This window comes from Mixophyes fleayi, chromosome 9, assembly GCF_038048845.1.
Source record: "Mixophyes fleayi isolate aMixFle1 chromosome 9, aMixFle1.hap1, whole genome shotgun sequence".
In the NCBI taxonomy this organism is placed as follows: Eukaryota; Metazoa; Chordata; class Amphibia; order Anura; family Limnodynastidae; genus Mixophyes; species Mixophyes fleayi.
The window spans coordinates 31,090,940-31,113,824 of record NC_134410.1 but is presented as its reverse complement, the minus strand read 5'-3'; positions in this window follow the sequence as shown (position 1 = coordinate 31,113,824).

Genomic DNA, 22,885 nt, shown 5'->3' with positions numbered 1-22,885 from the left:
TGCTACTTGTTCCATTTACATGCATTTGCGGCATTTTAACACATTTGAAACTATACGGGAGACTCTCACAAAATGCGGGAGTCTCCCGGACATTCCGGGAGAGTTGGCAAGTATGGAATAAGTGTAGTAAAGATCATGCAGAACACAAGATACAGCAAAGCTCTGGTGGAGGAGGTGGGAGCAGATGGTAAGAAAGTTGATGGGCAAAGCTGAGACAAGAGGGGATTACATGGAGAGAGAATGTGGGCATTATATTATACAGTGGCCTAGTGGTTAGCACTTCTGCCTCACAGCACTGGGGTTATGAGTTCAATTCCCAACCATGGCCTTATCTGTGTGGAGTTTGTATGTTCTCCACATGTTTGTGTGGGTTTCCTCCCAAACTCCAAAAACATACTAATAGGTTAATTGTCTGCTGTAAAATTGGGCCCAGTCTCTCTCTCTCTCTGTGTGTGTGTTAGGGAGTTTATACTGTAAGCTCCAATGGGGCAGGGACTGATGTGAGTTCTCTTTACAGGGCTGCGGAATTAGTGGTGCTATATAAATATCTGATGATGATGATAAGTGAGTGTGGTTATATGTTCATTGACAGAGCAGAGAGGACAGGAGGAAGTTCAAGTGAGATGGATGGCAGAGTGGCCTGTGCAAGGCACCTGGCCCGTGAAATAAAAGGGGCCCAGTGGCAGATTAGTCACTTCCTGGTGGCCGGCTCCTCTCCAAGATCCAGCCACCTTACTAGCTGTGCCACATGGGATCAGCCCTGGGCTGATCCTTCTCTCACCTTTCTGCTCTCCACCTCCTCTCTCTTACCTCTCTCTCCTGCTCCCGGCGTAGGGCTTTGACCACGAACTTCGAGTTGCTCTGTCAAATATCGAGTGGAATATAAAACGATTGTGTTCAATAAAACAAGAACAGGTATCACGTTAGTTGTAGTTAAAAGTTAACAATAATTGTAGTTAGAAGCAAACATAGTTAATATTAGTTAAAAGAAAAAAAATGTTATTAGCTGCAAAGTTAAATTTATCACATAAAAAAAACAATTAAATGTAACTTATGTGCACTTTGTAATTTCTGCGCTTTTGTATTTTTTTGCTTTTGGTGTGCCGCCTAATTCTGGGAAGGGCTTAGGTGTGCCGAGAGTTAGAAACGGTTGTGGAGCACTGATCTAGAGCATATGGTTATCTAATAATTGTATACCACTTTATGCATTCACTGTATTTTGTTATGTGAATGATGTTGTGATGAAACAAGTTTGATAACACTGTAACCAGCCTGTCTCTCATTTCTCACATAATGTGGATTATACCAGCCTGTCCCTCGTTTCTCATAAAATGTTTAGCTTTACAACATGTACTTTTTATAGCCCTTGCTTTTGTTCCCCAGCTCAACAGCGTACAACTGCAGTGTCTAATTACATGTGGATAAGGAGACATTGTAGCACATTGTAAATATGTATATTGTTTATTGTTGATGTGGCAGTGAGGTTGTTATTCATTGTACTTAAAGTGAAGTCAGGGGTTATGGGTAGGGATCAGGTTGCAAGATACTGGTGAGGGGAAGACTAATTAGTATCCATTGTTCTTACAAGACTACTCCAGATGTTTGTGGCTGGGGAGTTTCTGTGGAAGCACTGCTCATCTCTACTCCCCTCTCCAACCCCCGTAGTCCAGCACTCGCCAATGGCTAAGAAGGAGAGACCCAGGGGTTTGCCTAGGAGGAGAAAATACTGTGGAAATTTGACCCTAGATATAAGGAGCCACTCCAGGGGGGGAGGCAATATTCATACTGAGATGTGATGTAATTGATGGAAGCTGCAGAGTAGCTGAGTGGCTGAGTAGCAGGTTTTGAGTTTTCGTTCTCTAGGAATGTACCACAGCTGCAGCTAAGAGAAGAACTCAATGCATCTTTAAGTCAGGATATCCAGGTGACTGTAGCTCCTTAAGCTAGTGGAGTAAGGGACAGATGATGTAGTAAACCTGCCTGGCACATAATCTAGTGATTGTTTTTGTTACAATAAATGTATTACTTGACTTTCTAACTGCATTTGCCTGAGTGACTACTAAGAACTTCAGAAGGTACTGGGTAGACTATCCCTGGCCTAGGAAGACACCTGTGGGTTGCCAGTCAGAGTGAAGTGGGTAGAATTGGGACAGGAAACCCAGTATCTTCACATATGTCTATATGTATATGTAGAATAGAATATTTGTAAATAACACATTTATTTTTAATGTGTATTTGTACCGGATAGATATGTCGAGCTTCTCTTAGGGGCATATTCAATTGTTGGCGTTATAGCCAAAATTGTCGTGTACCGATATTACGGTACTTTTCTCGCTGGATTTCAGCTCGCGGCTCAGGGAGCTGAAATCTCTTGCAGATATGACCACTACCCCTTCTGCATCACCAGAAGGGAAACATCACAGTATATTTTTGGGGGACTGCCTCTCTGCACAGGCACTTTTAGATGCCTTAGTACACAAACTTAAGGACAGTGTACCCAGGACTTGCCCTTCATACCGTATTTTATGGATTATTTCCTGGGACCTACATTATTGGGACAATTTAGGAGGCACTTTGCCTTATGAAATGTTTTAAGGATGCTATATGGCTTGCCAGGAATTGCCTTATTTTGAAAAGGGAAAAGACTACTATGAGGATACCGGGTTTATCTGGCCCAGTGCTACTCAGTACCTTCTAGGATTCGTATGGTCACTCAGGCAAAATGCAGTTATAAAAATAGAACAGTATATTTATTGTTATAGAAACAACACTAGAATATTATGTACACACAGTAAATAAATGCCAGGCAGATTTACCACATCATCTGTCCCTTACCCCAATAACTTAAGGAGATATAGTCACCTGCTGTCCAGACTTCATGACCCATGGATCCCTCTCAGCTGCATATATAGACTCGAGTTAGAAAACGACAATTCAAAACTCCATCTTGCACCTTCCTGAATGAAATCCAAGCATGACCACCCCTCCCCCCTGGAGTTGTTCCTTATATATCACAGGTCTAATTTCCACACTCTATCCCCTCCCTGGGCAAACCCCTGCGTCTATTCTACTTAACCATTGGTCAGTGCTGGACTAGGGGGGGGGGGGGGTTGGACCGGGGAGTGAAGATGAGCTGTCCTTTCAGAGAACCTCCCCTGTTAGATGGCCTGTCTGGACTAGCCGTGTGAGAACAATGGACACTAATTAGTTTTCCTACTCAGGCACATGGCAGCCTGATCCCTACCCATAATCCCCCTGGCTTCACTTTAAAGACAATGAATAGCAACCTTACTTCAAGTTATCAATATACAATAAACAATATACATATGTACACTGAACTACAATGTCCCCTTAGCCACATGTTATTGGACAATGCAGTTATAGTCTGGTGAGCTGGGGAAACAAAAGAAGGCTATAAAAAGTATTTGCTATAATTCACATTATGTGAGAAATGAGACATGCTCACAGGGTTATCAAACTCATTTCGTCACAACTACCATCCAAGATTGTCACAGGCTGATTCACAGTCTGTTAAGAAACTATTACAACATTGACAGTCCTGAGGAAAAAGAAGATGATTTATTGTTGTCTCTCTCTTACTCCCCCCCCCCCCCATGTTTTGCAATAAAGCTTTGGGCTTGTGACTCCCCCTCCCTTAACCCCTCCATCCCATTCCCCCATCACTGTTGCAGTTTTGTTGAAATGACTAGCCTTTAATTTATGCACCCTTTCCTATATTTGTGTCTGTCTCTCAATAAAGCTTCAGGCCTGTTATGTCCCCTCCCTTTTCCTCTCATCTACCTTCCCCCACAACCATTGCTTGTTTGAAACTGTTGTGTTGTTTAAGTGATGCATGGATAATGCAGTACCTGATGTATAGTGTAGGATGTCATATCTTGTACCTTATTTCATGTATTGTACTAAAAAGTAGGAATGATTATATTTCACGGACTATTGTGCTTTCATCTGTGCTGCAACGCAGTACAATTCAATGTAATGCATCCTATGTTTTTTGTACCTTTATACAAAATAAACATACTTTATTTCTTCTACCAATTTGTTAAACTTTTTTTTTTATTTTGGAGATGACTCAGTGCCAAGCCTCCTTGTCTACACAATGATTCTCCTGAATTTGTACAATCAATGTGTTATATACAGTGCAAACAATTAATTAAAATGGAATGTCACTTTAAAAAATGTGTACCTATCCAAATAGGTAAATCATAAAAATGTATGCATGCTGTGGTGCTTCAATCTGGACATTTGGTGACTCTAGCTTTGGGACTCAGTAGCCAGATAGGACATCCCGTATCCACTAATGTAATATTTGCTCAGGTCTTAAAGTGACCTTAAATAGTATGCATTAGTACTGCATTCGCTTCATGAAAAATGCAAATGAACTACCTCGAAAGTCCCTTGGACACCCATATTTATTTACCCTAAATGTTCAATTCCTAGTGTGATTACACTCCATAAAGTGTTTTCTGCTCCTTTAAGTAAGTAGAATATTGTTTTTATGGAGCTAATTCTGCTACATTTTCTTTAAGCACTTACTGTATTCCTTACATCAACTGCTTTTCTGAGAATCATAGTGTTGCTATCACCTGGTAACATTTAAGTATCGCAGTATGTGAAAAGGTAACAATGTCAATATGGGATCGATGAAAGAAGAAAAAAGACTAACACACAGGGGATTTCTTCGTGTTTCTGCTTGAGTGAAGAAAGTCTGTATTACAGTTCTCAAGCCTTATATTTTGTGTTTAAGGCAATGATGGGATAAACAAAGGCACAACCAAAGAAAATGTTTCCTAAGTTAATGTAAATTCCCTGCACATCCAAATTCATTCATAGAAGGGGATACCAAAGTTTCACTAGTGGGGAATCAACAAGACTATACAGTTATTACTGCTGAATGACATGCAAAATGAATTATACTACTGGATAATGAATGTACAGTTGCCTATAACAGCCTGGTTTTCATTTTATTACAGGCAAATATAAAAACATTCCAGGAAGTTTCTTTTCTTCAAGTAATATTTGCTAGGATATCATGTGTCATACAACTCACTCCCACAGAGATCTATCATAATAATCCCTCTCAATCCATATTCTGTCTAACATGAGAGCAATTTACTGTGGTTTCTTTAGGGCAAAGACATTGCCTTGATTGTATCCATGGAGAAATTGACTCCATAGTTTTTATAATCATCTTACCATGTTTCCAATTGTATTATTTTGGCTTAAAACTTCATATCACTGAGATTCAAGACCTTCACTATTTCCCTTTTCATTTTACATAGTAAATTATATGTTGAAAAAAATAAAAATAAAATATTTGTGATAAAACTTAACCCAACTAGTTCACTACCATTCTGCAGTTGAATAGATTGTTGCCACACTTTTTCCATTGAATAGGATAAGGATCATTAGCTTTGACATAAGCACCATTTTGCTTCTTGTAGAAACTTCTCTTATATCTTTATCTTCTCTACTTGGCAAATGTATCAGCAGTTTTGGATTTTCATACCATGTCTATGCTGATGAGATAGAATTAACAACACAAGGAGGAGCACACTGTTAAAACTACCATAAAGTATTAGAAAGTATGTTGCATCTTACTTAAGGTTACTGCTTGTGCATACTATGGTGTAACACTGGTAAGAAGCAGTATAGACAAATTTCCTGTGTCTACACAGCTCGTGAAGTCCATGATAAGTAAGGAATCTGTCTACATTGACTTCAGACCAGCAAGTGGTCTCCTCTGATGGGCACCATGTAATACAAATTAAACATCAAGACAAAAATCAGAGGGTACTGTTAAGGGTAGGGTTAAGTAAACAAACAAGTGAGTTCCATTATCCCATTACCCAATACATTGACCTTAGAGGCTGGTTGATAACACCTTATGGTGTCATTTGTTAGCAAATCTTTAATTAATTTGTCAAGTGGGGTGAATGTATTGCTTTATCGCCCTACCAGATATTTCTATTGTTGATATTAATGCTGTCATAACTCCAATATCCCGTGGCCATATTATAGTGGCCACTTTTGATTGAGTCTTATATTTCTACTGTCCCATCACAATTTTTCAAAATCCTATAGATTGTAGCATTTGTATGAGAAGAGAGTGGTCAACAATGTCAAATCGGCAGAGATATCCAGGAGAATTAGAAGAGAGTAATGGCCTTTAGTTTTAGCTGTGATCAAATCATTGACAACCTTGGTTAGCGCAGTCTCTGTGGAGTGTTGAGAACGAAAGCATGACTGAAGAGGATCCAATAGGTTGTGTGCAGAAAGAATGAAAGCATGTGAGGAGGGTGTAGACAAGTCTCTCTAGAAGCTTGGAGGAGCATGGGAGCTGAGAGATGGGAAGGCAATTTGAAAGATAGTTTTGTATTTTCAGGATAGGAGTAATCTGTGTGCTTGAATAATGACAGGAATCTAACAGTAGAGAGAGAGAGATTACAGATTTTAAAGGTGAAATGAGCACAGGAGACATGGATCTTCCAAATTGTGAGGGAATAGGATCAACAGGAGAGGTGATAGAGTAGGAAGATAAGAAGAGAGTAGATACTTCATCTTCGTTTGTGAGATCAAATGAAGAGAGGGTGTCAGACTGTAAGAAGTTAGAGAAAGTAGTTTGAAAGCAGAATTGGAACATAGATTAGCAATGGGGATCTTGAAATAACCCAGGATGATGTTGGGGATGTTGGAAGATAAGAAGTGAGGGAGCCATGCAGAGAAATCGTTAAGAAGTTGGTGCGGTCCAGGGGGCAATAGATCACAGCAACACATATAGAGAATTGATTAAAAATCTGAATAGCATGTAATAGCGTGTGAATATAAGTGATGGGACATTTGGTAGAACTATATGAAGATAAGAAGTCCAATACTACCTCCTTGTCTGCCTCTAGGTCTGGGGGTGCAAAAGGGCTGTGGGTGAGGCAGTGTCTGATTGTGTATGCCTGGTTTCAGTTATTGCCAGAAGGTTAAGGTTATTTGAGAGGAAACGGTCATGTATGGAGGTAAGTTTTTAACAAACAGAGCGTGCATTCCAAAGGGCAAATTTAAATGACATTGGAAGAGACGGGAGACAGGTGTTGTGTTTGAGGTTTGCTAGTTTTCGGTAGTTTCTGAATAAGTTATATGTGTATGGGAATTCTGGGGAGGACCTGGATTGGTCATATATCACCAGCTAGTAGAAGCAAAGAGCGAGAAAGATAGGTAAGAAGATTGTAAACGTGTGGCCTTTAATTTTCTGACGACAGGATGAGGCTGTTGCTGTTAGAGAATATAAATAGGACAAAAGTTCAAGAGTGTTAACTAGAGGTGAGTGGAGTAATGTAGGGGCAATGTGGACAAAGATCTGTGCTGCAGGAAGGGTGACGAATGATATAGCCTTAAAGATAATGCCATGAAAATAATAAAAGCAATTTGTTAAAATTTGGTATTTAAGAGTGACAGGCAACAAATTTGAGGAATTTTAAAAAAAAAAACCTGGTTGCAACGTCCAGTGTAGTTAGAGAAGTAGTGCAGAGTTAGGCTGCAGCAGAGGTGGTTTTTTTTTTGGATATCTTAAGATGTTGTACAATGTATGTTCCAAGCACATGGTTCAATGAGCAGCAACTCAACACAGGTTATAGCAAGATAGCAAATTTCTGTTTTTTCTGTTACATACATTTTAAAAAGGATAGTTAGTTACAGAGATGAAAAGCACAAATTAATGAGATGAGGTCCAGAATAGAAGATGATAAGAGGAGTAATACTTGATGAACATTCCTGGAGATGAAAAAAGAAGAATGATTTTTAGCTGCTGTGTTGTCTAACTGTGCTTTTCCAAACACTTTGGGAGAAAACCCATTTAGTGTAGGAAACCCAACACGTTACATCCCAGACACGTTTCCCCTTAGACTGAATGCTAAGATATAGGGCTAGATTTACTAAGCTGCAGGTTTGAAAAAGTGGGGATGTTGCCTATAGCAACCAATCAGATTCTAGCTTTCGTTTATTTAGTACCTTCTACAAAATGACAGCTAGAATCTGATTGGTTGCTATAGGCAACATCTCCACTTTTTCAAACTCGCAGCTTAGTAAATCTAGCCCATAGTCGGGATGAGTACAAACTATCTACATCTGTGATAATTGGTCAGCTGATCAGAGAACAACAAACTATTTGTACTATAGGCTAGAAGAGCAGGTCTGTGCCATAAAATGGTTCAATGAGCAGCAACTCATCACAGGTTATAGCAAGATAGCAAATTTCTGTTACATCCTTGTAAAAAAGTACAGTTGTAGAGATGAAAACCACAAATGAATGCAATGAGATTCAGAATAGAAGATGGTGAGGGTTCCAGTACATACCTGGGATAATAAGAGATGAGCGATGATTAGCTGTTGTGTTGTTTAACTATGCATTTCCAAACTACTCATGCTCTTTTATCTACCAAAGGCACATGCTTTTTATCAACCCATATCACCCCTCCCATTCCCACTCCCCCCTCATTATTTTAGGTTGCATCTAACCTTCAAAGCTTTAAGTGGTCTGTAGCAACATATCTTATTAGAGAACTGTAACCTATATCCTAGCATTTATATTTCCTACCTCTCCACATAATGCCCACACTTCACTTTCTGTACTATATAATCTAACATTTTCTCTGGTACAGCCTTTTAAATAACTATTGTTAATTTATTTTAATATAAATAATTAATATAATGATTTAGGAATTTTGTTAGCATAATAAAATGTACTTCTAATTTTAATGTAGTACTTTGCTAATATATGGTTTTACTTTTCTTGGTGGCACTATTTTTATGGTATATATTTTATCTACTTAGTAATATGGGACAACAGAAATACAATATTATACTATTATACTATTATATGACAACTAATCATCTCCTTCCTGACATAATTGGAAGACAAACATGCTTTCTATCTGCTCTACTTCTGGCATAGTTTTTTTTAGCTAGTGTACCATCCAATTTTATTTTCAATAGCTGTCACAAAAGTGGTATGAAATTTATTTTTCCCTAGATTACACTTTGTGCAGAGGATATTTCTCTATCTCTGATAGACAGTAATATGTAGGTACAAAGGCATGATAGAGAAGAGCTAACACTTGGCAGAGAGGTTGATATATGCCCTTTTGAAAACAGTGACAAAATATTTATATTAATAAAAGATGTAAATTGAAGTATGCCTGAGCCTACCAGTAAAATAACTAAGGAAAGTGTTATGATATCATTGGCGTTTGTTAATCACATATGAGTAAATCAAAGTCTGTAAGGATCAATTACTAAACCAAAAACACAAAGTGGTAAATAAATGAGAATGAACATGCACATTTTAAAAAAAAAACAGATATAGAAGATTTGATTGGAAACATGCATATAAATAATGGCATAAAAAGTACCAGAAAGAGAAAAAAATCATATGAAAATGTTTAATTTACACACACAGATTGTTATGTATAATGCCCCCTGGTTGTTAGTGGCGTGGTACCTACACTAAGTCACCTACCTCTGATCAGTCAAATATTTACCACCCAGGTCTAGCTCAGGTTCAGCAACAAGAAAATAAGGTGTGTAGTTGATACAGACATTGTAGCGCTGTACAGTTATAGTTTGCAAAATGAATGGGCACCAGATCGCTCTGATGAAATAATGAATCACATTTAATCCCTATTTTTTTCTCCTTCTTTCTGGTTATGTATATTGCAATGGCAGTACAGCATATCGTTTGTCCCAATAACCACTCTAAATGATTGGGATAGATTCTCTGTCTCTCACTCTTCAACCTCAGGTTCACCTCTCTACTGGATATCTCTTCCACTGTAGCATCTGTATCCTGCCAGTCAGTGCTCATGGGTGGACAGTCTCTATAGACACACATACATTTCTCAAGATATTTCTCAAAGTGGAATGTAGGAGAGTGGAAAGATATTTCCACTCTCCTACATTCCACTTTCTGACAAGTTAGGCTGACGGCACCTGGTTTGGCTGTGCCTTTGACCTCTCACAGTAACTCACAGTTGTAAAACCAGCTCTTCTTTGCCTCTTCCTGGACTTAGGATCCTCCCTCTTGGAGAATCCTCCCTCTCGGAATTCAGATGCTCCCTTATTGGCACTCAAGTACATCTCTAGCAGCAGTTCATAGAAAGTCCTAGAATCTCCCTCTAAGAACCCATACTGACTTACATATAGCACATAGCAGTTGGTACCATCTCTAGCAAATCTGTTGAAAAGGTTACAAAATTATTAGGGGAGATTCAATTAGCCACGAAGTGTCTCATGGCTGTTAAAAAGACACTTTGCGGTGGATATTTTTACAGAAATATCCATTCATTTTTCCGGGTGCGAAAAAAAATGACCTGATTTTTTTACCGTAGTCACAGCAAAAATGCTAATTGAATCTGCCCCTTAAAGTGCAAAATGTTTGTCACATTCTCTGTTCGGTTATGAAAGGAGCCTATTGAATGATGTGATGTCTTTATTTAAAGTTGACACAGGGAATCTTACCATTGATACTATTATTATTATTATTATTATTTGTCTGCTATTTTTCTTTTTATTATGTTTTCATTCTTCTGTGTAATTTAAACCAGTGGTGGAACTACTATTGGTGCAGCAGGTGTGGTGCATCGGAGCCAATGGAGATAATAGGGCCCGCTGCATGGGGAGCTAGAGAGCTGGTGGCCCCGGTTCCCTCCTCCCAGCTTCCCGTCACCGGAGCCCACAGCTCACTAGTTCCGCCTCTGATGTAAACACATATTGAACAGAAAGACTTTAACACTGAAGTTCTTCAAACTTGCCAGTTATATGATACTCGACGAACTGTGATCTCTTTTTTTTCTCTCTGTGTATTTTATTTTTTATTACTTGTTAAATATAATAAAAAAGATTTTAAAAAGTGCAAAATGTTTTGTTTAACACACGTATATGTATATACACACAGAAATGTCATGAATCCAGGCTAAGACGGCACACAGTATGACTGTGGCTGTATAACAATAGTGTTGTGACCAGAGAAGTGTAAAAAAAAAAAGATATGAGATTGGAAAAGGGCAGAGAGGAAAAGTTTCACCCATATTTAGAAACTCCTGCTCTATGAGAACTGAGAATCCCTTGTCGAGGCACAATCAAACCATATAGATAATAAAAATGTAGTGTAGTAATTCAAAGATTCAAATGATTGTATATTCAGTTAAAAAAAAAGAAAAAGAAAAAAGGCTAGACTTCCATGAGCCACATAAGAAAGGATAATTCTTTCAAATACCTCCATAATTACAATTTTGGGGATGGTGTAAAACTCAACAACGTGGTAGGTGAACACAAATTGCTTGTGTCTTATTAGAAACTTTCTCCTTTGTATAAGGAGTCTTGCTCTGCGGAGTGATGTATAACCCCCATGTATCATACACAGAAAAAATCATGTATCACAGAATCAAATTTCCTCCTCATGTGGAGCACTGACTGTGCAGTCAGGCTGATAAGTGCTCCCTGGTGATGTCACCTCTAATGCATTTCATCTGCCTATGAGGAATTCTTCAGGGTATGAGACCAGTCTCATTTAAATAGTGATTATCTTTCCTGCACCAACGGGAATGTCAAATACAATGATAAAGTGTATTGAATGAAGAGATGTTATAGATCCCTTGCACATTGCTTACATGAACAGACCACAATGATCAATGCATTTAATTTTATCTCATTACTATGCCCAATGTATTCAAGAGCATTAAAGAGTATTTAAGGTATATTTCCCAATTGGTTCCTTATGACAAAATATTATATTTTAGTCACCCCCACCTGGTCTTTAATATTGATAATAAATGCCTTTAATTGAAACACCAAAGGAGGTCAACTACTTTAGAAAATTCAGTAACTAAATGACGTCTTACATTTCTTTTTTCAATTATATATAAAAATACAGATGGAGGGCATAAATACCACAATGCTCAGAGGAATACATTGAATTTTATCTCAATGTTTAACACTTGTATATGCATTAACATATGTATAACTACATTGCATCTTTTTGCAATACTATTTTATCCAATAGGGACCTGTTGTGGTATTTTAGAGGGTAACCCAAATTACTCATTCACATTCCTATTTCATTATTTCCCAGATATGGTCACCAATTTGCACCATTAATTGTATTTCTCTATTTAAAGCTATTTGCTTGGGCATTTGTTTCGTTAATTAAATCCTAATATACTATTATGAATGAAAGATGTGATTGTAAATAACCCCTGGGCATCACTGTCACAGAATGTTAATTTTACCCACAAAAACTGACATCATGCAATACCCACACTTGTGCATTTCCTTCAAATTGGTTTGTTTTAGCAAATAATATTTATTTTGGTGAAATTCAGGAAGAAAAGCAAATATCTATGAAAGTATTGACCACCATATTTGGATACTATATTCCCTAGGATAAAAATATACTGATGTCCCTCCATTAGTTGTTTAAAGAGACTCTAATGATAACAATACCTGGTAAGGATTGTCACTGAATCCTTCATTATTTTTTTTTTCATTATGGAGAGTATTAATAGGGATCACCTCTCCAAAAATAGCACACAATGAAGACCTCCTCTGGCATTTTTGGATTTTGTTACCTTCATTTAAATCTAATAGATTAACAACTTTAGAAACACACAGTAACTCATTTTCTGAGCATTTATGTGAACTATAAGAAATTGCGCTATTTCAATACCCAAACCCTGTGATTTAAGATTATGGTGTGGAGGAGTGACCTTTGCCACTACCAACCTGAAGTTGGTAGTAGTAGGGGCCATCTTCTTAAAAGTGAGATCCAAAAGCTGGATTTTGAAAGAACTTATATTAAAAAAAATTCAATAGTTTAATATTTAAATTGTTATTGGCTGACATCTCCTTGGCGTCACAGTACCAGCAATTTTTACGTTGTATGGAGTGGTGGCAGGGTGGCATCTTCTATTCTTGGAGTGTGTCACTGGACTCAGACATCATAGGCAAGCGCCACACCCCCAGCCCATAACAATCATGGAGAAGCATCAGTCAGCAGCTTCATAGGTAAGAAGGTGCCAGCTGGTGCCCTTCCATGCAACATAACATCGTTCAGTGTGGGGACACCCCGATAACAATCAAGACACTAAATGAGTGACATTATCTCTCTGCTTTTGTTTTTTGAATTTGTTAGGAAAAGTTACCTTTGAAAATAGATAAAGGACAAATGTAATTTTCTGTTATTTAATTGTTATATAAAATGTAAATATTGTGTGGCTTATTACCTATATAAAGTTATAATAACCTTGCAAAAATATCCTTATCATCAGATTATCTATATTTTGATCTGCTTATACCAATGTGCGCACTATGTAATAAAATAAATTATGTTTACCAAAACCACACCAAAACCACAACTTGCATGTAGAATTGTATTTTCAGTACTGTGCACTGTATTCAAAGCTAGCCATGTATATATAAGAGAGCATATGTATTACTGTTTTAATTCATTGATTATTTTAAAATAAAAACAAGTGTTTTTGCACTAGATGTTTTTTCAGTTTTTTAGCTAAAAATTGAAAAGCAAACAGAAAAGACAACACAAATCAGCAACATAGCTATAGCTGAAATCATCTCATACTGCCAAGGTATTTACACTTCAGGTTACATACAATAGTCCGCAAACATGTCACATACTGCATTCCTTGATTGCCACTCCAGATTTCTGCCCAGTTGACATTTTCCAAGAAACTTGACGTATAGTACTAAATGCTGCAAGCCTTACTTCTCTTTTTCTGACAATGTAATGTAAAGCACATGCTTCCTGATAGCAGTATCTAACCTTTCCACCTCCATCGGGCAGTAGTCAGATGAGACCTCTAGCTTAGTGGTCAAGAACCTGAACTCACAATCCACAAAGTATATTATATCTATAGGGAACACTATAGGTACATGAAAAGCAAAACTCCTCATCATTATAAGTTTTATTTAGAGCCCCAGAAATTTCAGATCCAAATTTGGAAAAGGAAAATGAGCCCCCTTGACCTCAGCGCTGGTCCTAAATCCAGAAGACATTGCTTTTTAAAGCAAAATAAAAAAATAAACGTTCAGCATGTCTCGCTTGCCAAATCCACAACCAACCCCAGCACTAGAGAGACTGGTGTGATTTCTACAGAGAGACCATTAGCATGGAGTCGCCCTATTAAAGTGACAATGAGCTTCAGGTTGGTCAGTAGTGTGTAGGTACCTGTATAGGAGAGAGAGGGGGGCAATAAGACAACATTCCCCTTCCCAGAGGATACCCAACCCATGATAAATATCACTGGGGTTCTGAATGCTGAGGAAATTATCAAGATTAGGAGCCCTGCGGAAACAAACACACAACACCATCATTCACTACTTTATTAAATAGGAACAAAGTATGGATCTCTCGATCCATTATCTAAATACAATTTTGAATAAAAATGTTTACCCAGACTCTAAGAAGACCAACAATAAATGGTCAAACTTAGAACCCCAGGATATTTTTATTTGATTGTCAAAGTGTTCCTGCGGCGCGGAGGGGGGGCGTGATTTTTTTTGGGGGGGGCGCCGATTTTGAGAAAGTGCCTAGGGCGCCATGGACCCTAGCACCGGCCCTGCCCTCATCCCACAATCTAACCACCCACCTTAGTAAAGACCCTTCTGATCTCTGTATTGTTTGTTTAACTCAAGTCACATTCAGTCATAGTTGTGAATAGTGGCTCCTACCTACTGGCCAACTTGTTTGTTTGAACAACAGGTATAACATTCATTGTACTTTTTGCATCAAATTGTTTACATTTTTCATGCAATTCCCATCAGCTGCAGCAGATATTAGACCCCAACTGTTGATCTCACCCTGCTATTTTTCTGAAACAGACATTTCACCCTACAATAATGTGAAAGCAAATATTTCTTTATAGACCCATCTGCATTATCTCTAATAGATTACAACATTTCTCTAGTAACAACATGTGTTTCTTTTAAACCAACATTTTCTTATGACATTTTCTGCCATTAAGATGTTTTAACTAGATTATAAAGGACCTGGAGGGCAGTCAGAAGTATCCGTCCTAGTTTAGCTGCTGCTCTCAGCGGTTCTCCTAGCAACATGTGCGGCACTACCCCCTAACGCGTAGCCCATTGGCTCACCATCGCAGCCATGGGAATCTAAGCTCTGGAACTCAGCCACCATGGGATGTGGCTGGTAATCACCTCCCTGACAGTGGAGCCTTTAGCCCTGCCAGGGCCGGACTGGGACTAAAAATCAGCCCTGGCATTTAAAGTACACAGGCCCACCTCAGTTCCAGTAGGAAAGAAAGTATGTGCCGCCGCTCAGCGGGGGCGTTGAAGTGGGATTGACCACATTGTGTTGTGGGTGTGACCAACATGGGGCATTGATGCATACATTATAATAAAACATTACAATTATGAGACAGTCACCCAAATTCAGGACTGTCCCACCAGATTCAGGACAGTTGGCAGCCTGTCCTGCTCTCTCCTACCTGCCTTGGTCACTTTCACCACTTGTAGCAGCAGCTCAGTTCTTTCTTGTCTTGATCCTGGAATATTGGATGCCCTATTTTGAAAAAAAAAATGGGTACACGAGATTTAGAAAACTCCAACCAGCCCCGGTGTTAAAACAATAGCACTCACATTTTATAATTAGGCCTCCCTCCAGTCCAAATAATAATATTCACATTTAATAAGTAGACCTATTCCCCTCCAACCAGCCCCAAAATTTAATTAACAGTATATATTCAATTGATAGCCCTAAACCACCCAGCATTAAATTAAAGGTTCCTTCTCCTCACCTTAAATAATTAGCCCCAACTGCACTCCACCATTAAATAGCCTTCCTCCCACACTATATTAAGATCCTCCCTTTCCTCACATATTATATTGAAAAACTATGCGCACACATACATGCACACTATATGAACATGGGGACAAACACACACTCTATGAACATGGGGCCACACACACACACTATAGCCACATGGGGGCACATACTGTAGCCACACAGACACACACTGTAGCCACACACACACACACTAAGTAAAATGGTCCGCGCTACCTTACCTAGTGTACATTGCTGTCTTTGGCAATGGTGATGGGGTGTGTCCCAATCCCCAAGAATAATAAATGGTAGATAAAAGATTGTTTCCCAGGCGCAGAAGTAAATTGCAGAAATGTTGCATAAAATAAATTTATTTTGAACCAGTGCACTGGATTTATTGAAACTAATCCGCATAAGCATATAAACACAATCCAATTGGAAGTGTGTGTTTAGCCACAATGTAGTATAAACCAAGAGAGTTGCTCCATTAAATAATAAAATACAGCAAACAATCTCTAAGCTGATTAGTGGAATGGATTAAACTCAGACTAGTACACTTTGAAAAAGTCATCCAATGCTGTGAATGTCCGATATCCACACACAAAAAAAAAAATAGTCAATAAACTGGTGCATAAGCAATACCGTTTGTGAGTGCCCGGGACTGATCAAATTTGGAAAATCACGAAATAATGCAAGTTACTGGTGTGCGCATTACCATGCTGACAACCGCATGGCAAGTGGCAATACATAACACTGTGTTGCCTATAAACTGCTATATCATACCTCAATAACATTGTATGACATTTTCCGAGCACACCAATCAGTACCGCACTATGTAAGGATAGTTAACAAAGGACACATTTGTATAATGAACTACAGCAGTGCTTTGACTTTTTTTTAAAGTGATTTACAAGGTTACAATGTTCTCCTAAAACGAGGTACCCTCGTTAAGTTATTGCCTATGTGCTGCTGTTAGGTTATGCAATGATAGTACCCCACTCCCGTTGCACACTGTAGTCACAGACACACACACTGTAGCCACACACACACTGTTGACACACACACACTATAGACACACAGACATACACTACAACTCTTACCTTGTTACATCCGTCCTGCGCGCTGCTCGGTGGACGGAGAGTCAGTGACAGCCGTCTATGAAGTAATCACATGGGACGGCACCTGTCACGTGGTGCCGTCCCATGTGATTACTCGCATAGGCGGCTGTCACCGACTCTCCGTCCGCTGAGCAGCACGCAGAGTGCTGCTGCTCGGCGGGCATATTGCGGACCGGCCCATCTGACCATCGGCCCTTCTGGCATTTGCCAGAAGTGCCAGATGGCCAGTCTGGCTTTTCAGCCGGGCAGCCCTGCTGAAAAGCTTGTAACTTATCACACACTGTTGACAATATACAATTAGGGATTAATGAAGTTAATTTTGCCTTCATTGCTCCAAAGAGACATTCTCCATTGTATTTGAAGATATTGCATTCCAAAAGTTTTATATAGAATTAATATATATATGGAATTTACATATAATTAATTCATAGAGCTGGGACATCGCCAGTGTCAATTCATTCTGCTCTCTGTTGGGTTTTGAATTCCAGACGGAACATGAATGATAATGGGAATTCCCAGCAGAACACTTAAGGCCAAATTTCACCTGAGAAACATGAAAAATTCAGCACCCAAATGCATAATGAAATAAATATTCCATGGAACAGCTTTGAGAATTTCACTCATCTATAAATCCAATAAGGTAGCATAAAAAAACACTATTGTAGCAATTTCCAGATAATTATTCTCTGTAAATGACAAATGCGCAATATCAATTATTGTCTAGCTCGTTTTACTCTACAGAAGTATGTAAATTCAATCTGACTCAGTCTTGTTTCACATTCAAAATGCTAAGTGCATCAGAATCAAAAACTGTCTGTAATAATTCTAGCAACGCCAAATGAAATAACAATGATCACACCAACAATGATAACAAACACATTACATTCCAATGTAAGACACAAGCCTCTGATTTCTTAAATCAATAAACACAAAACATTCTGTTCACAGCATTGTTAAATGACAATGTGGATTTATTATTCTATCATCTTACCAGGTCATTTTAAAGATTTTTATAAGTGCAGAGACAAGACGGACCTCTTTGCCGCTGTTAGGTTTCATCAGTGCACAATATGTAAAATAGGGGATAGCGTGACTGAAATAATTAGAATTACAGGTCTATTGATATTAAGGACGAGAGAAAGGGGTCCTCCCTAACTAGCAATGGCTACCGCCTTGCTATTGGCGGCAGGTGATAACATGGATGCAAAGAGCTCTGGAAGTGCCAGTATAGGTTTTATAAGTCAATCACTCCAGTCAGAGGTTGGTTGGGCTGGGGGGCAGGGAGACATATGCCCCCCGGGTCAGTCCCATAGTGGGCTACCTTGGGCTAGGTCACTGGGCCACCGTCATTTTTTTTCGTTCCTTTAAAATGTTCCTAATAGGCTGTTGAGTCGAGTCTTGCCCCCCCCCCCCCCCCCCGAGCTAAAATTTGCCTGCCTTCCCCTGACTCCACTCTCTTTCTTAGCTTTGCTTCTTGGACAAAGCTCTGCCTATACACTTGACTCCTAGACATGAGCATCTAGTCTACCTCATTCTCCCTGGTCACACACACAAGGAACATAAATATATTTATTATTCCTGAGGCCATTACTTTGATACTTCTGTGAATAATACTACCGCTATTTATTATTTTTTGTTTCTAATACTAATACTGCTAATGCGATATATGACTGTCTATACTTTACCTTGATATCTGGCTATATTATACCTGGCTAACAATATTCCTTGCTACCGATACGTTAATTTACTGTATTATGCCTTGCTATACTTTAGACAAAGAAAGATGGTAGAGAATTTAAAGGGAAGAGCAATATAGATAAAGTAAAACAAACCTACAGGTTAGAGTAGGAAAAAAATATTCTTTGCAGTTCTGTACATATTGAACAGTATTATAATTCTCATATGTGAACTGTATGTGTAAGTTTTCATATGTAGTTGAAGTTTGAATTTAAAAATATAGTTAAAAATAATCTTTTTCAATTTTTACATATAGTTTAAATTGTTTTTAGAAGTTAGCATATTTAAAACACACAAATTTATACGCAAATAGTGAATGAGAAAAATGATGTACACCAACCTGATGCATGTAACATTCCTCCCTAAATGTGCCATAAGCCTGCCAGACCATTTAAATAATTCTGTCCCAGAAAATGAAATCTGATTCTCATTTAAAGTTGAAGACTAGGCATACTCATTTGCCATTTTCAATTATCCAGAAATGCCCTTGATTGACCCAACTCTCCCCATCAGATAGCACAAGCATTTGCACCCCTGCAAGAGTCCTGGGGGTAAATGTATGAAGCTGAGAGTTTCTGGCTGGTTTGAAAAGTGGAGATTTTGCCTATAGCAACCAATCAGTTTCTAGTTATCATTTATTTAGTACATTCTACAAAATGACAGCTATAATCTGATTGGTTGCTATAGGCAACAACTCCCCTTTTCAAGCCAGCCGGAAACTCTCAGCTTCATACATTTACCCTCTGGCCTGCAAACATGTGCACTTACCTATAAAATCAGGTGCATTTCATCCAAAAGGATTTGAACAGCAGTTTTGCAAATGACCCTTCCTGTCCTTGGTTCATTTCCCTTTATTAGTCAACTTTCTGCTTTTTGTTTTAGGAACTAACCGAAGATCAAATTGGATTCCTAAACCTTGGTTTTTATGAAATGTATGACAGCATGCAGGGAGGAACCTAAGTATGAGAAAGCAGACATCAAATAAGAAAGCACAGTTCACCTTGCTCTCCAACATATCAAAAAAATATTTTATTTATTCCTCTGTTCAAAAAACATCGATCAATCCATGTTTATATGCAAGATAAAATTATTTTGTTATCTACTTTATATAGACATGGCATTAACAAACAGGTCTATTTATTCAGCATATTTTAAAAGGTTTAAGGAATGGTAGTGTTGGAAGCAATTTAAATTAAAGTGTTACTACAGTAGCAGCTCTTGCACGCATCCGGGCTGAGATCCAAGAGAGTAATATAATCAGGAAAGTCAAGATTATTTAATATAGTTGCTGAGCACTTGGCTAAAAGCCTAGCTTAAGTACTACAAGAAATTAGCAACAGTCACAAACATTATAGAGATGATGGCAGTATAACAAAAATAGTATAAAAGATTTAGTCCAGGACTTTGTCCTCATAGTGAGTGCTAGTTGGATATCATTCACTATACACATGATAAAAATCACATATTTTGCAAACCTTTAATTGATCTGCATAAACAGCCCTTTTAAGTTTATAAAATATCATCAGACGATGTGAACAGTGCAGATCAAAGAACAGGGGAAATGATATGTCACACTCTGGTAAAGCCAATGATCCTACACTTGAAAACCATTAGACTTTGTAGCTCCGTAATGAGCTAATCTTGTATCGCTGCATCCATCTCCTTCATTTTCCTTTGAACTTAGGAATCATAGACATCACTGAGAAGAACCAGACAATCTTTAACTGTGCGGATTCCACAATCACCAATGCTGTGATGATACAGTGATTAAAGAAGGAACATATCAAAATATAATGAAAAGTATTTACTTTTACTAACGAGTACCTTTCACTTACACACAACTGAGCATTAAACAGTTATGTGAACAGACAATATATAACTATTCTAACATATTACTGTGTGTGTGTGTACTGTATATTTCTTTGTACATTCATGTTTACATATCTGCAAGAAGTTTTTTAGATCGTCCTATCTTCTGTGTGGATACAAATAATCCTGAATATTAACATGAGAAAAACACATGTACTCCCAGAAGAATGCTAACTGTACTCATGAGGACATTTTTGTGGCAAATTGCAGGAAGTCTACAAGCTTTCATCACATTGGCTTTAAGTAAGTTACAGGTGCCCAAGGGCCTAATGTGTCTCACCAAGCATTCACCAGGCTCTTTCTGCTTTATCAGTCATTCTTCTTCTTTATACCACATCAGCCCCAGCTCTACTGTTTTGGTTTATGTCCTACCGGGGTTGGAAACCTTTAACTGACGAAGTAAACGCCGAACAGGATACCCCAACATGAAGCCGTAATTACCGGCAAACTGATAATAGCGACTGCTTGAAAAACAGATGTGAAACAACTCAGATGAATGAAGAGTCCGCCAGCCTACAATGATGCCACTTTGAAGGGCGACACTATGGTTGGTGCTGTTAAGGTGGTAATTTAAGGAGGCATCGGCTGAACAATGTTGTTTAGAAAGCCTAATACATTGTACAGCCGGCGCCTCCTTAAATTACCACGTTAACAGCACAAATCATAGTGTCGCCCTTTAAAGTGTCGTCATTGTAGGCTGGGGGGCTCTTTATCGTTTGGAATTGATACACGTCTGTTTTTTCAAGCAGTGGCTATTAGCAGTCTGTCAGGAAATACAGGTTCGTCGGTATAATGACTACCACCGCCCTACCGAACTAGACCGAACTACACCCATTGCCCTAGCTCTTATTTAATAAGAGCTGAAGTATTGGGTAGAACTTGGTGGGTCATAGAGCAGAGAATAAACCTGAACTTGATTATGATTCCTGCTTACTTCATTAAACCAAGGTAAGGAATGTTTAGGCAAGACTCAAAGATAAACAAAGACGAAACATACTGTCTGGCGATTTAAAGTAACAGAAATAATAATAATAATAATAATAATAATAATAAATAGTAAGAACAAGTAACAAGTAAAAGTAACAAGCTGCCAGTCTATGGGGATTCTGTACCTCACAGTTTTTTTCACAGAGTAAAAATTAAGAAATAAGAGTGACGCTATATGATTGGCATTACTTAAAGTATTTATATCAATGTAAACCAATTATTATAGTAAAAAATCACACCGATATTTGTTAGTGGAAAAAGGTAGAAACAATCCGTCACAGTTCAGAAGAACTAAATCAGCGTGAACTGCTTTGATCGCAGTTTCAGAAAAGAACAGGAACAATCTGTCCCTGTTCAAGAATAACTGTAATAAACAGAAGCGTTTGATTTAGTTAACAAACCTCAAGGATCATCTGTCATATTTGTTTTCATTTGTACATAACATCATCAAAGGACCAGATAGATACTTTGCAATTCAAATGTGCTCCTAGATACATGTTATCATTATATGACTTGTAATGCTTTAATTGTGCCATTCCACTATGTAGAGCTGTCAGATCGTTGTGGTGAATGAAACAGTCAAGTAACCACATTTACAATTTATAAAGATATATAAAAAAGCAATTACTCAATAACTCCACTATTGATAAATTTGAACAGAAAGCAAATAACTTATTGAATTAATTTGAGGAGAAACAGTATCCTGTACCAAAAACACCTTGGGCCTGATTCATTAAGTAAAATAAAGTAAGACAAAAAAGTAACTTTGCACCTTGGCAAAACCATGCCGCATTGGAGGGGGAGGTAAATTTAATTTCTGATGGTTGATTTATAGTTGGTGTAGTACATGTCTTAGATTAACTTTAAATTTCAGTGTACAAATAAAGCTATCAGTTCAATTATTTGTGTGCTGCATTAAAAAACAGCCAGCATTTAACTTGGGAAAAATAATAAACGAATTAGCACCCCTTGCATTGTAACATGGTTTATCCAGGAGCAAACTTACCCCTTTTTGTGACTTACTCTCCTTAATGAATCAGGCTCCTTATCGAAAAACATTAGAAATTGAGAGTAGCACACTTTGTTAAAAAAATAGGCAAATACGAAGAGGGGTAGATGGAATTTAATCTTTTATTTATAAATTCTAATAATTCTTTTCTTTGCACCAAGAATTATTAAATCATCTTCTCTCTTGTCACACCACACTTCAAATCACTAAACTGCTGGATGGAATTTTATTTTTCCCTGTCCGTAGGTTAACCCCCTTTCACAAAATAACATGAAAAAGTAAAATAAAATTATGAACTAGTCTTAC